Source organism: Salvelinus alpinus, chromosome 16, assembly GCF_045679555.1.
Source record: "Salvelinus alpinus chromosome 16, SLU_Salpinus.1, whole genome shotgun sequence".
NCBI classification, from domain to species: Eukaryota; Metazoa; Chordata; class Actinopteri; order Salmoniformes; family Salmonidae; genus Salvelinus; species Salvelinus alpinus.
In genome coordinates, this window is record NC_092101.1 from 5029024 (window position 1) to 5044842 (window position 15819).

At 43.3% G+C, this 15819-nt stretch overlaps 1 long non-coding RNA gene across 1 annotated transcript in view; it reads right to left on the reverse strand.

The window, feature by feature from the left end:
• Positions 1-2400: 2400 nt before the first annotated feature.
• The window catches only part of LOC139540676 (uncharacterized), a 43476-nt gene continuing 30057 nt past the window's right edge, over positions 2401-15819 (reverse strand). The window contains exons 3-4 of the long non-coding RNA XR_011668252.1: positions 5653-5732; positions 2401-2667 (exon numbers count right to left, since the gene is read on the reverse strand). This is a non-coding gene — a long non-coding RNA (uncharacterized lncRNA). The remainder of the gene's footprint in view (positions 2668-5652; positions 5733-15819) is intronic.

Sequence of the window (15819 nt, forward strand, 5' to 3'; positions counted from 1 at the left end):
ACAGCACACTGGCACAAACCCTTCCACCGTAGTCAATTGAGGGTGATCTATTGTACTATTCACAGGAGGTTGGTTTCACCTTAATTGGGGAGGACGGGCTCGTGGTAATGGCTGGAGCGAAATGACTGGAATGGTATCAAATAAATCAAACACATGGTTTCTATGCGTTTGATGCCATTCCATTCTCTCCATTCCAGCCATTATCATGAGTCGCCCTTCGTTCAGCAGCCTCCACTGGTACTACTGCACGTGGAAACATTCAAACTTTTGTCATGTGTTCTTATTTTTGTCATCTATCTTTCGATAAATAACAGCATAACGGGTCACAAATTCCTCTGTGATTATATTATTCAAGTGTTTTTTTCATGGAAAATACTGCAATGACCAGAGAAATGTATAAAGTGTGAGAACACTTTGTAACAAATCACAAATGTATAAAATGAACTTCAAGTAATCAAATTCCAGGCACACTATTAACCATTTGGAATTCTTACGACCTGCCTTCCTCCTTTGCTTTCACTGTATATTTTAGTGTATACATTTATTATATAATGCCTACTAAATACCGTAATCACTAAGGGTGGGTTGGGATGCACTTACTGTTTCTCCAAGACAATTAGAGGGGCTATTGCCTTCAGGACATGATCTGTCAAACTAGACAAACTTAGTGCTATAATCTAATCATTTTACAGTAGGCGCATGTGAGCTAAATATGACAGTTACCCATATCGTGAAGGAGTGAGTGGCTAAAACGTGTCTTCCAATTTTCCGTTAAAGTTATGTAAACTATTGAGGAAAATTCACATCTTTAAACCTTGGTAATAACTGTCTATGGTATATTTAGCTATTATTTGTCTCATTGAGATTAAAAATATATATATTTAGCAAGAGAGACCTATAATATCTGCCTTTCAAAATCCTTATGACCCTCAAGTCAAAAAACATTTACCCACAGAATCATATGGATGGTTGGATATATCAATTTTATTCCCCCTTCTCCCATAGCCACATAAGAAAGCTCCAACAAGCATGATCAAGATTTTATATGATGCTATGTCTACTTACATTCTCCATACAAGCCTGTGAGGGAAATACATAATATAATACATAAAAACACAATAATCAGCAAATCCGGACGATATCCCCTCTGACGTTTGGTTGGCGTGGAAATCTGGGACACAGTAGCATTCATTGTTCAGCGAGCTTTTCCACTTAGTTAAACCCACCGACAGCAATGAATGTTGATTGTGACCTTTGCTGTGGTTAGAGGCTGGAGGTTTGGTTTGCGTGTGTGTCTGTGTTTAGGAGGGGGGTGGATGCAGAGGGGTGGAGAGGCAGATAGGACCGTAGTGTTCATCTTCCATCTTCCTCTGGTCACATTGAGAGTCAGTAGCTGTGTGCATTGTACGTCAAGCGACAAGGGCTGGCCACAGGGTACACTCAACGGTCGATGGTTTTTGTCAATTTAGCTCAAACTCACCGACAGCGTTGAATGTTCACCGGGGAAAACAGGGCCTGATGGTGAGTCGGGCTGACAGTTTGCTGCTTCGAGATGAGGAAAGATGAGGAATAGCCAGGGCAATAGGCAGGGCTGGATTACCGAATGGAGGCCAGGGGCCCCCCAGATAGCATATGACAAAATGTGTAGAATTGTGTAAAACTGCAAAGCTTTCTCTCAGCCTCATGGCAAAATATGAACAATAGCATGAGATGAGCTATAAAACAGAAAAACTAACATTTTCTCTTGTGTAGAGAAATGTGTAGAATAGTATTACAAAACTGCCTTTTCTTCAACACAAAATGTGTTGAAATGCAGTTTCTCAAAAACAGACCCGCATGGAGGTCGGTACCCCGGGGCCCAAACGCGGTAGTCCGGCCATGGCAATGAGCAGCTGGGCCACTCTATTGCTCCCTCTCCATCCCTCTTTTATTCTCCCTCTTTCTCTCTCATCCCTAATTTATTCTTTCTCTCCATCCCTCCTTTATTATCTCTCCCACTTTTATTCTCTCTCTCCATCCCTCTATTCTCTCTCCATCCCTCTTGTATTCTCTCACTCTCCATCACTCTTTTATTCTCCCGCTCTCATCCTTGTTTTATTCTCTCTTTCTCTCTTCCCTTTTTTATTCTCCCTATCCGTCCCTCTTTTATTCTCCCTCTCCGTCCCTCTCTTATTCTCCCTCTCCGTCCCTCTCTTATTCTCCCTCTCCGTCCCTCTCCGTCCCTCTCTTATTCTCCCTCTCCGTCCCTCTCTTATTCTCCCTCTCCGTCCCTCTTGTATTCTCCCTCTCCGTCCCTCTCTTATTCTCCCTCTCCGTCCCTCTCCGTCCCTCTCTTATTCTCCCTCTCCGTCCCTCTCTTATTCTCCCTCTCCGTCCCTCTTGTATTCTCCCTCTCCGTCCATCTCTTATTCTCCCTCTCTCAGAGCTAGAAGGACACCACAAAGACATGGCCGTTGTCCCTCATGTCTTAAGTCACTTTTCAGACGCCTCCATTTACCTGTTGTTATAAGAGGGTGGCTATTTATCTTTGAGTGTTTTATTACACTTAAATGACTGAAACCACCTCATATTGCTCACCCACGTGACATGTATGTAGAGTGACTGAAACGCTTGGAAATTAATGCAGACATCTTCTCTGCTTACTCTTGGTCTCGTCCTCTGGCATAGCTGAGAAAGCAAGAAGGGAGAGAAAGAAAGGGAGGCATTACGAATTCAAAATGTGCACTTCGGTTGGGTTAATAAACCTGAATTTATTAACACGTCAATTTCCAATAAAGCCCCATTTGTTTCACAGACCGTTCAATGTCCCGATTGCCAATTGTATACTGAGTGGCACCCCCTTTCTGTATAGTGTACAAAACATTATGAACACCTTCCACCTTTCCATGACACAGACTGACCAGGTGAATACAGGCGAAAGCTGATCCCTTATTGATGTCACTTGTTAAATCCACTTCAAATCAGGTCCCGTGTGGCTCAGTTGGTAGAGCATGGCGCTTGCAACGCCAGGGTTGTGGGTTCATTCCCCACGGGGGGACCAGGATGAATATGTATGAACTTTCCAATTTGTAAGTCGCTCTGGATAAGAGCGTCTGCTAAATGACTTAAATGTAAATGTAAATGTAAATCAGTGTAGATGAAGGGGAGGAGACAGGTTAAAGAAGGATTGTTTTAAGCCTTGAGACAATTGAGATAAGGATTTTGTGTGTGCAATTTCGAAAGGTGAATAGGCAAGACAAAAGATTTAAGTGCCTTTGAACGGGGTATGGTAAGTAGGTGCCAGGTGCACCAGTTTGTGTCAAGAACTACAACGCTGCTGGGATATCCAGCCAACTTGATACAACTGTGGGAAGCATTGGAGTCAGAATGGGTCAGCATCCCTGTGGAATGCTTTCGACACATTGTAGAGTCCATGCCCCAACGAATTGAGGCTGTTTTGAGGGTAAAAGGAAAGTGGGGGTGGGGGGTATTATAATATAATACAATGTTCTAATATAATATTTTTAATCCTAATACAATTATTCAAAGCACTTCACACATTATCGTTTTGCTCTGAGTTTAACCTTCAGTTCAGCTGCTTATTTGTCTTAGACAAATTTAACGCAAGGTCATGTACTTCATTTTTTGTTAAACTGTACACGGAGCAGGAAAACACATTTGTTTTCACTCTCGGTAGCGGTTGAGGCTTTAGTCATCTTTTAGTCATCTTGAAAGTCCTGACTCATTTGAGTCTTGGTAAACAGCGCACCGTGAGAGTGCTAGGGGGTGGTTTCTGTTGTAGTCTATCGGCATGTGTTGCTAGCTACTTCAACTGAGAGGCCTTAGCGTCAACACAACCTGCTGAGTCATGCTAATTGATAGCATCTGAAGTTTCACTATGATGTGGGGGCTTTTCAAAGGCAAGACAGTCATCTGCATTTGTGACCACGCCAAAAAATGCACTCTCACGGAATGTGTGTGGCGCTTTTTCAATAATTAATGTGAGCAATAATAAAATGTGTTCAGTCATTTAATTTAATCGAAATGTAATAATGAACAGAATGTGACTGTCTTTCAAGGCCTTTTTTTTTCTCACGGGTGGACTGAAAGTGAACAGGAGACTATATCTATATGTTGACCCTTCTTCATTAGCTAAATTCTCTTGTCTATTCAGTACTGCAAAAAATATATATACTAATTCCTAACCAGGCCTTTATTGGCTTGCTGCAGAAACATGACCAAAAGTACAGCGAGTCCTCGCTCGAGGGCCACATCAAACTCCCTGACCCCTGGCCCCTTATTAAGCCATTGGATTGACATTGTGCGAAATGACAGAAGCAGATAAGCAGAGGTAGTGGCAGTGTACTCCAAGGTCTTCTATGTCCAGAGGACGAGCATGACTCAGACTGGTTAGGCCAGGAGTCAGCGAGAAACAGAGATGGACCCTGAGCTGACGTCCAAGCCCAAATCGGAGTGACGGGGCTGGGCATCACCGCCGACGGGCCGGGGAAGGAGGAAGTCTACAGTATATGGGGCTGGGGGGGGGGGGGAGGGGGTAGTCTTTCTCACTCAGACAAGCTGGTCTTAATGGTATGAGCAGCTCTGACATTTGACCACTTCATTGTTGTAAGACGACAGTCGGTTGGAGACCACTGTGAATGTGCGACTCAATGTAAAGGTTTTGTGTTAGAAGTGATTTCCCCTATAGTCAAAGCATACAGAACAAGGTTGTACATAACCTTCTCTACAAATGTCTCCATCGCTGAAATGGAGACGATTTTATCTATTTTTGGATGGATGAGAAAGAGAAGACATAAGAGATAGCCAAATTACAACCACATGTATTGGGACCCTTATCGAAAAACAACAAACTCCAGTGACAAATCGTTTGGCGCAATCAAATTACGTAAAAATAACCATGGGAGCTGTCTGCACATTGCTAGCGTAGCAGTGTGTGAACTTTAGACTATTTTACAACTCCGAAAGCTCCTTTCAGACATGAGGGGGTGCAACGATGGCACAGGGAGTATTTTGTGACAACTTGTTAGGGACAGCCAGGCAACACAATTACAATACAGGACAGACCGGTTTCCCCGCAGGGCAGCAGGCTACTGGTTCATGTTCATTAGGGAAGCGATTGGACAACAAAAATTTGAGTTTCTAATTGGACAAGTCCAGGTAGTCCCTCCCAGTTTCAGGCTGTTTTCATCCATCTGTTTTCATCCATTTGGTGCACAATGAACATGACCCTTTGGTGTTACTGACATATGAGACTGGTTGGGCACACTTCATACACTGTAGGGAACTTGTAATCTTTTGGTGTAATTAGTTACATGTGACTATATTGTAACTACACTAGTAAGGAATTTAACAGAGCATTTGGTAAGTTTATTTTTTTATTAGGCTACACTACAATAAAACATTTTCATAGACCTTATCTGCAGTAGTTACATTCTGGCTACCAAAGTAGTTATATGTTGTATCTACATAATGGCATTAGGGGAAAGTAATGTATTGCAGACAGGTTGTCTATCTGAGGAGGAAATTCCAGTTTTTTTGTTAGATTTACAAGCTGCCAGCAGGTACAGACTGGTTAGCTCAGCCCGTCTGCAGCTCTCTCACACACACTATGTGATCTGTTTACCTCCATCTTAATGCTCACCTGCATCTCACCTTTGGGTGTGTTTGTGTGATCTTCTGGCTTCTTCTGTCTCTTCACAGCTGAATGGTCGCTCGAGTTGTTCTGTGACCTGCTGTCATGCGCGCACGGACACGGACACACACACACACACACAGAGAGAGAAAAAGAGAGAAAATACACTGTTACTATTTTGACATTTGAAAAACAGGTTTTTTTCTGGATCAAAAAAAGGGGCTTAGGTGGTGGGCGTGCCTTGCCCGTTGGCGCAGCAGAATTTTCAAGGAAATTATAGAGGCCCTCATCCTGGCGGTGTAGAGAAATGTAAAACATTTTAGGCCAATTTCCTGCAATTCTGCACATTTCTCTATGGAGCATGATGTTGCAGTTTAAGAGCTAACTTCCTGCCATTCTATGAATTGTGCCATGGCTAATGCAGTATTCTTCTGCTTAAACATAACAAAATCAATATGAATAAAATCATTTTTTTATTTATTTTTTATTCTCCCTGACGGTCTAGCTTTTATTTTGGTGATTGTTAGTTCTCAAAGATTAAATAATAAAAGAAATAGGTCCATTATCTTTTCTACATACTTTATATCCGTTTTTAGTCATTTAAGTTTAAACTGAAAGCATTTTTCCATCACAAAAAGTATTAACAATAAAAAAGTTTGCATAAAAATCCCATAAAAATACTTAGACATTTGAAGAACAATTATAAGAGCACAGGCAAAATATACTACAACAAAGCCACACACGCACACACACTCCCTCTCGCTGCACTCACACACCCTCCATGTGACAGGCTGTGTTTGATGGGGTTGATTACAGTAATTGTGTGTGTGTGTGCGTGGGGGGATCCTGTGGCAGGAAGGCCATTATGGAGTGGTGAGGACACACACACGCGAGAGGACAGCCTGTGACACCCGTATTGACGCCCAGCCGCTGAAAACTGAACAAACCACAGACTCGCTCAAACCAAAGCCCTACTCAGGCAAAACCAAAATGGAAGCAGTTTCCCAGCATCAGGCCTCGTGTGAATAGCACACAAAGAAAGCAATCCTCCATTTGGGCTCTGGGCTGCTAATCTGCCGCTACTGCTAACTAGAAAGACCGGCAGACCTGTAGCCTAGCAGACTGTATGCATATTTATCACACAGCCTGATCACAGCTGACAGGACTGGGCTGGGCTCTCTCAAAACACGGGTGAGCTCACACAAATAAACACACACACACACACACACACACACACACAGTTAAGCTGGGGGATGGGGGAGTGGCTCAGGCAGTTAGTCTCACTGTGGTAACTGAGAAGAAGAGGTTCACAAATGCCTATATTATGTATCTCATACCATGTATTTCATAGAGTGCCTTTATGGCTACACATTTAGCCATCTACACATTCAAGCCATTGCTCATCCATTGTTCAAAAGGCACTACACTTTGCAACGTGCAACCAAGACCGTGGCGAACAAGTGTTCCCTTATTCACTCCTAAATTGTCATGACACCGAAGAAGGCTTCGGCCGAAGCCTTTGTCGATCTACCTACCGCTGAATGAAATATATAGTAAAAATAAAATACAAAAATAAACCTTGAATCTCCTTTTTTGAGTATGGACCAGCTACACAATTTTGGGAATTCTATTACATTTTGGTTGACACACCTGTTCTGAGCGTAGTGGTCACACAAACGTTCATAGTCCCTTATTCATCCCTACAATAAGGAATTGGCCTGCTCAACTCAAAAGTTAGTAGTGGTTGCCCTTATTCCCTCGTCTATTGCCCCCTACTTATTAATCCTTTGTTACAGACCTATTCACATAATCCATTCATTCTTTGACAAAAGCCAATATAAAATATGACAAAATGTTTAGTGTTCCACACAGAAGTTCGGATAATAGGGCAGTGTTCTGTTCTTTCTAAACCACATGATGTTTCTCTACATAACAACTATGCACACTGATCCTTTGGTTATGTGGGACTGGGTGGATGTTGGAGCCAGTCATTAGATTGACCACAGGTGAGAAGAACATGTCAGGCCAGCTAGGGAACATCTCCATTCCTGGTCAGCCCACTGACGTGCATGTCAGTGAGAGAGATCTGTGTTGCGCTCTTTAGGGCATGCAACCGAAAATGGGCAAGTCGAGGTAATTCCTCCTTAATTCAGTCAGTTTTTTTTTTCTTCATAAGGTGCCTAATGAATACAACCATGAGGTAGTACATTTGGGTCCCACCTGACTCTACAGGACAGGCCAAGTGTTTGTGTGTGTGTGTGTGTGTGTCAGTGGAGGCTGGTAGGAGGAGCTATAGGAGGACGGGCTCATTGTAATGGTTGGAATGAATGGAATGGAGTTTGATACCATTCCATTTATTCCACTCCTGCCATTACAATGAGCCTGTCCTCCTATAGCTCCTCCCACCAGCCTCCACTGTGTGTGTGTGTTAGAGAGAGATGACAGAAAGAGAGAGAGAGCAGAGATGGAAAACCTGAAAGAGATACAAAGCCAGAGACAGAAACCGAGAGAAAGAGACAGATGGATGACACAGAAATCCAGAGAGAGAAGAGAGAGACTAAGATAGAAATGAAGAGAACGCCAGAGACAGAGAGAGAAAGAAAGATAGATGGAGAGTTAAATAGTGAATAATAACCACAATCACTCCAGTATCCCTTACATTGGCTGATGAAAACATCAATAGTCATCCATTAGCCGTGCCGTCCTCTCTCTCTCTGCTCTCATTCTGAAGGTCTTAATAGCGACAGTGTTTGTGTGTGTGTGTCTGTATGTGTTCACACCATGCTCATTTAACCAGCTAACAGGGTCCATACACAAAAATCCTGTGATTTCTGAATCTGCAACAAGACGTATAGGAGACATAAACAGTTCAAGCTTTTCATAGTCATGTTGAAGCTAAACACAGCAAAAAAAAGAAACGTCCCTTTTTCAGGACCCTGTCTTTCAAAGATAATTCGTAAAAATCGAAATAACTTCACAGATCTTCATTGTAAAGGGTTTAAACACGGTTTCCCATGCTTGTTCAATGAACCATAAACAATTAATGAACATGCACCTGTGGAATGGTCATTAAGACACTAACAGCTTACAGACAGTAGGCAATTAAGATCACAGTTATGAAAACTTAGGACACTAAAGAGGCCTTTCTACTGACTCTGAAAAACACCAAAAGAAATCTGCGTGACCGTGCCTTAGGCATGCTACAAGGAGGCATGAGGACTGCAGATGTGGCCAGGGCAATCATTTGCAATGTCCGTACTGAGAGATGCCTAAGACAGTGCTACAGGGAGACAGGAAGGACAGCTGATCGTCCTCGCAGTGGCAGACCACGTGTAATTACACCTGCACAGGATCGGTACATCCGAACATCACACATGCAGGACAGGTACAGGATGGCAACAACAACTGCCCGAGATACACCAGGAATGCACAATCCCTCTATCAGTGCTCAGACTGTCCGCAATAGGCTGAGAGAGGCTGGACTGAGGGCTTGTAGGCCTGTTGTAAGGCAGGTCCTCACCAGATATCACCAGCAACAACGTCGCCTACGTGCACAAACCCACTGTCGCTGGACCAGACAGGACAGGCAAAAAGTGCTCTTCACTGACGAGTTGCGGTTTTGTCTCACAAAGGGTGATGGTCCGATTCGAGTTTATCGTCAAAGGAATGAGCGTTACACCGAGACCTGTACTCTGGAGCAGGATCGATTTGGAAGTGGAGGGTCTGTCATGGTCTAGGGCGGTGTGTCACAGCATCATCGGACTGAGCTTGTTGTCATTGCAGGCAATCTCAATGCTGTGCGTTACAGGGAAGACATCCTCCTCCCTCACGTGGCACCCTTCCTGCAGGCTCATCCTGACATGACCCTCCAGCATGACAATGCCACCAGCCATACTGCTCATTCTGTGCGTGATTTCCTGCAAGACATGAATGTCAGTGTTCTGCCATGGCCAGCGAAGAGCCCGGATCTCAATCCTATTGAGCACATCTGGGACCGGTTGGATCGGAGGGTGAGGGCTAGGGCCATTCCCCCCAGAAATGTCCTGGAACTTGCAGGTGCCTTGGTGGAAGAGTGGGGTAACATCTCACAGCAACAACTGGCAAATATGGTGCAATCCATGAGGAGGAGATGCCCTGCGGTACCTAATGCAGCTGGTGGCCACACCAGATACTGACTGTTAATTTTGATTTTGACCCCACCTTTGTTCAGGGACACATTATTCAATTTCTGTTAGTCACATGTCTGTGGAACTTGTTCAGTTTATGTCTCAGTTGTTGAATCTTGTTATGTTCATACAAATATTTACACGTTAAGTTTTCTGAAAATAAACGCAGTTGACAGTAAGAGGATGCTGAGTTTATAAGTATCTTTTAGTATTTTCCATTAGAAATGCAATTGTACAGTGATGCTAGCAGCTGGTTGAAGGGAGCCTAGGCCGGTGTAGAATGACGTTTCTCCCAAACGCTGATCATGGGTCAGTTTGGCATTTTCCCCACTGATGGTTAAGGTTAGTATTCGGGGAGGGAAAGCTGATCCTAGAACTGTACCTATAGGAAACATCACCCCAGAGCAGTCCAAGACACAGCATCTCACACATACACCCAGAATGATCAGCATGAGCCTACTACCACAGAGTCAGTACTTAACCAAACCATGGGCTCTGGGTATAAAATAATCACACACACAAATTCACTTAGTTGACTTGCCTAGTTAAAAAGGTTCATTAGAAAAATAAGAAAAACATTTCCCTGTACTTGTGCACATGACATGAAACACGGACACACACACACTTTAAGACTGAAACCACCCCTAATTATCCCGCAGCAGACCTATGACAAAAGGTATACTCTCCCTAATTGGACAGTGCAATTGCAGATGTGAATTAACCTGGCGAATGTTGATGCACATAAAACAAAGATCCCCGACTGGGACTCAAATGGGAACCAGATATCGAGACCCCTGGAGAGGGATAAAGAGGAGAAGGGATGGGGGGGGGGGGGGGGCAGAAAGAGAGATGCTTTCCCATAGTAACTAGGCCTAGGGTGGCATTCCTTGATCCCGGCGCTCCGGTGTTTGGTCTTGTTGGTAAGTGGAGTAGGGATGTTTCCATAGTGGGTAAATGTATATATATATATATATATATATATACTACTCTCTCTCTCTCTCTCTCTCTCTCTCTCTCTCTCTCTCTCTCTCTCTCTCTCTCTCTCTCTCTCTCTCTCTCTCTCTCTCTCTCTCTCTCTCTCTCTCTCTCTCTCTCTCTCTCTCTCTCTCTCTCTCTCTCTCTCTCTCTCTCTCTCTCTCTCTCTCTCTCTCTCTCTCTCTCTCTCTCTCTCTCTCTCTCTCTCTCTCTCTCTCTCTCTCTCTCTCTCTCTCTCTCTCTCTCTCTCTCTCTCTCTCTCTCTCTCTCTCTCTCTCTCTCTCTCTCTCTCTCTCTCTCTCTCTCTCTGTGTGTGTGTGTGGAAAAGGCCATCAGGGTCTTAGGGTTTCGATAGAGTCAGACAGAGAGGATGCAAAGGCCAGTACGAGGGGAGCAACACACACAAAGTTCTTACTGCATTCACTAATATGCAACAGTAGCCCTTTATACTCGTACCCGTATATGGGTGGAAAATTGCAGATTTGGGCACTGATAAGCGCCTAAAATGGAACGCGGTGGCTGTACAGTAACATGTTCTAAATGACATCAGAGCTCAGGCTCTGCGATTCACAGCGCCGTATGGGTTTTGACTGACAGCCATTCTGAACTTCAGCACCGCACGCCACGAGAAGTTACCCTCATTCCACCCACTAATTGGGCAACATTTGCAAATTGTTTGTTTTGTGAGCGAGAGAAAGACATTCTGTAAATTAAGAGGACTCTATGTATTTTGAAAGATGAGACGTTGAGGCTTATAATAAACACCGCTTTGATGTCGTACATACAAGCAAGCCAAACACCCGTGAGTCCAAAATGTGCACTTCACAATCCCCTATCATAAAACTCATGTCATATTCAGCGACAACGTTAAAGATCACTATGTTTGATGTACAGTTACAAGAAGATATCCTGGGTTGTTCTGAACAGAATGAGCCAATGTTTGTCTCTTGTGAAGAAAACTTGCTAAGCAATAAGCACCTGAAACAAGGAGATAAACTCAATTCCACTGTACACAGTGTCACTAACTAGTCACACACACAGATACAAACAGACACAGACACACAGACACCGTTGTTAGAGTTAGACAATGAGGAATCAAAAAAAATAAACATGATTTACGAACTATTGGGTATGTCTCATTGCAAAGGAGTCATATCTGTCATTATTGTACATAGTAAATACTGAGATTCCTCTTGCCAGTCGGCCCACAGTAGAACCCAGGGGCCTTTTCAGCCTGTTCAGATAGAAATGTATTGTGTAGAATGGATATGATTGTCTGTCATGTAGAATAGGGAATCGTGTCAGCTCTATTCATAAGGAACTGTGTCAGCTCTATTCATGACATTTCTAGGCTTGCTGAATAGATCCCAGCTGCAGCTGGGAGCACTCAGTCCCTTCCTGTGAGATGTCCACGTGCCTGCCATAGCGCGAATACCAGCCAGGGCAACCGGTCACCGCCGTGGCCCCTGAGATTTTCCCCCTGGTTAAATATCCAGATGTACTTTTTAATGCACCCCAGTCACTAGATTTCCCCTGTGCTGGTTATAACACTAACTGTAGAATGTCTTTCCTCCTTAATGTAGACCATAGAGGGTAAGGAACAGCCTATTGAATAACTATGCCATATCCAATATAGACGTGGTGGAAAAAATCCGCAAAACATTTCTTTCAATTGTTAAAAAAAAAAAAAAAAATGTACAAAACGGAAGGACTAAAATTGTCCATCCCAAAAGTGATGTGCTAAATATGGATTTGATGGTGAAATACAGCACCTGAACTATTTAAATGGACCTACATTCACAGAGAAGGAACAATGATTGGCCTCGATTGTTAATACCTGGATTTGATGTTAAATATTACTGGGATTGCGGTTGGCAGTGCTGCTGTAGCTGAGAGCGGGAAGAAAAATTAGGCCTTTATTCCAGTGACTGAATCTCTCTCTCTCTCTCTTGCTAAAACCAAGAAGGGCATTCTTCATTAGGACAGATATGGCACGACTCGCCAATTTATTCCTTCATTAGCAGATATACGTGCTGCTCACTACAGTAGAAAACATGGGGACCACCCACACGTTTATGCCCTCTCAAACAACTACTCACAATAAAGAGCTGCTCTCTGGTGACTAAACGAGGGAATTCACACAAATAAAAACGGGGGGGGGGCATTCAAGGAAACGCACCTTTTGTGTAATACACAGTGCCTTCAGAATGCATTCACACCCCTTGACTTATTCCACATTTTGTTGTGTTACAGGCTCAATTCAAAATGGATGAAACAATTCTAATATCTCACCTATCTACAAACAATACCCCATAATGACAAAGTGAAAACATGTTTTTAGAAATGTTTGCAAATGTATTGAAAATAAAATAAAGAAGAAGAAGATTTTCCTGAGGTACAGTTTATATGAGGAAATCAGTCAATTGAAATACATTCATTAGACCCTAATCTATGGATTTCACACGACTGGTATTACTGTATCTATTGGTCACAGATACCTTTAAAAAAAAATGGGCCTCAGGATCATCACGGTATTGCTGTGCATTCAAATTGCCATCGATAAAATGCAATTGTATTCGTTGTCCGTAGCTTATGCCATCCCATACCATAACCCCTCTGCATGGTTTTACCGTAGGGTGTGTATAGAAATGTCTATGCATGGTTTTACCACAGCGTCTGCAGTAAAGCAACCAGTAGAGACATGGTTTTACTGCAGCGTCTGCAGTAAAGCAACCAGTAGAGACATGGTTTTACCGTAGCGTGTGTAGTAAAACAACCAGTAGAGACATGGTTTTACCGCAGCGTCTGCAGTAAAGCAACCAGTAGAGACATGGTTTTACCGTAGCGTGTGCAGTAAAGCAACCAGTAGAGACATGGTTTTACCGCAGCGTGTGTAGTAAAACAACCAGTAGAGACATGGTTTTACCGTAGCGTGTGTAGTAAAACAACCAGTAGAGACATGGTTTTACCATAGCGTGTGTAGTAAAACAACCAGTAGAGACATGGTTTTACCGCAGCGTGTGTAGTAAAACAACCAGTAGACATGGTTTTACCGTAGCGTGTGTAGTAAAACAACCAGTAGAGACATGGTTTTACCGTAGCGTGTGTAGTAAAACAACCAGTAGAGACATGGTTTTACCGCAGCGTGTGTAGTAAAACAACCAGTAGAGACATGTCTGTCTAGCTGTAGACCACCCAGAGCAGTCATCCAAACAATCCCCCCTCCTCTCACAAGTCCTAATCGTCTCCATCCTCTGGTTGGGCATTTCTACTTCCAACACATCTAAACTAAAACTAGCCCCACAGCAATCCTCAAACAAAACATCAGCCATGGCAGAATTTTAGGGCTTTAAGCAATATATATATTTATGCCTAAAATAGTACAAAGAGTTTTCCCTGGTCAATTCATATGGCAAGGAAAAAAATCAAGTCCCCAATTATAGTAAGAAATCTGTTCTTATGCATGCTTATTGATGCAGCTTTGCACGCAGTAATTATCCATTTAAAATTGCACTGTATAAGACTGTCTCCTAAACAACAAGTCTTGTAAACGTTACCTACTGACAACAACGTTAAGATAGAACCTCCGCCGGAGTTTAACCGCTCGGTGTACAGAGGTAGTCAGACTTGAGAAAACACATTGCTGGCGAATCCGTTTGACTTCAAAGACGCGACTTAAAAAATACCTCTATATCAAGCCGTGCCAGACAGCGGGTGAATATACTGCTAGATTTCCTTCCAGAGGTCTGTCATTTTACGACGGTAATATCAGGGGCAGCCGAGTCAAGGGGTAGGCAGGACCCGTAGCAATGCCTCTCTGCCAAAACCCTTTGATCATCTGCCCACCTCGCTCAGAATGTTTAGTTTCTAAACAAATATTTTGGATGCTTTGCTAAAGTACGGTGACATTCCGATGCGCTAAACAGTGCCCGAAAGGCTCTGGGGAAAACAAAAGAACACTTTGGAAAAAGGGTTCTTCGGCTGTCCCTGTATGATAACCTTTTTTGGTTCAAGGTAGAACCCTTTTGGTTCTAGGTAGAACCCTTTTGGTTCTCGGTAGAACCCTTCCACTCAATGAATAACCCCCAAAAGCCCTTTGGAAGTTGGAACCAATAACCAATAGGGGACAGCATAAGAACCCTTTATGGTCTTAAGTAGCACCTTTTTGTGAAGAGAAGGAGCAGAAAAGAAAACCAAGAGAGCATAAGAGAGAGAAGTTCCCCTCCCTCCTCTCCTTCTCCTCGGCACCAAAATGTTCCAAATCCTCCAACCCTGAGGTATTAATCTGTTTCTGTCAGAGGTTAGCGCCGATGCTAACAAAGGCTGTTTATTCTAGGCAGCATGGCTAATGACCCCTAACCAATGCTAGCAGTTCCCAGGCCGGGGGGAAAGAGAAGGTAAGTAACCTAATACATTCCTGGTGGGAGGGGGCTACATCATCCAGTTAGTTCCAGGTTCATTAGAGCACACAGTAGCAAAACGTTCTGCAATGGAAAATGAAAATAAGCGTTTCTTATTGGACAAAAAATTCATTCCCAGAGATGGCCATTTCAGTTTCAGTGAACTGAATGTGTATGCGCGTGTGTGTGTGTGTGTGTGGGGAGGTAATGCTTCCAAGGGCAGCATAATGCTACCTCTGACACCCAGCAGTGAACACAAGCCTTTGTCTCCAGTCTTGGGCATTATGGAGACCTTAAGGCCTTCCTTTAATTTACCAGCTGATACGCAAAACCTCATAACAAAAATCTCACAACTACATTCAGTCCCAATAATCTCTCATTCTTCCTGAACTGTGCACATGTTCAATTCTCCCCACAAATGTAAAATTATTGGATTGGTATAGGCATTGGCTGGAAAGAGTTCCCATATATCTGTAATTTCCTTTCAAATCCAAGGGGGGGAATAAGTGCATAGGAGAGATTATTGGGACATGTCAATGAAGAGGTTGAGCCACCATTCAATGTCAACTCCAAGCACTGTAGCTCTTTGAAAGCTGAGGAAGTTCATGAGCCAAAGAAAAAATATGGAGTATTGCTTCTATGAAAA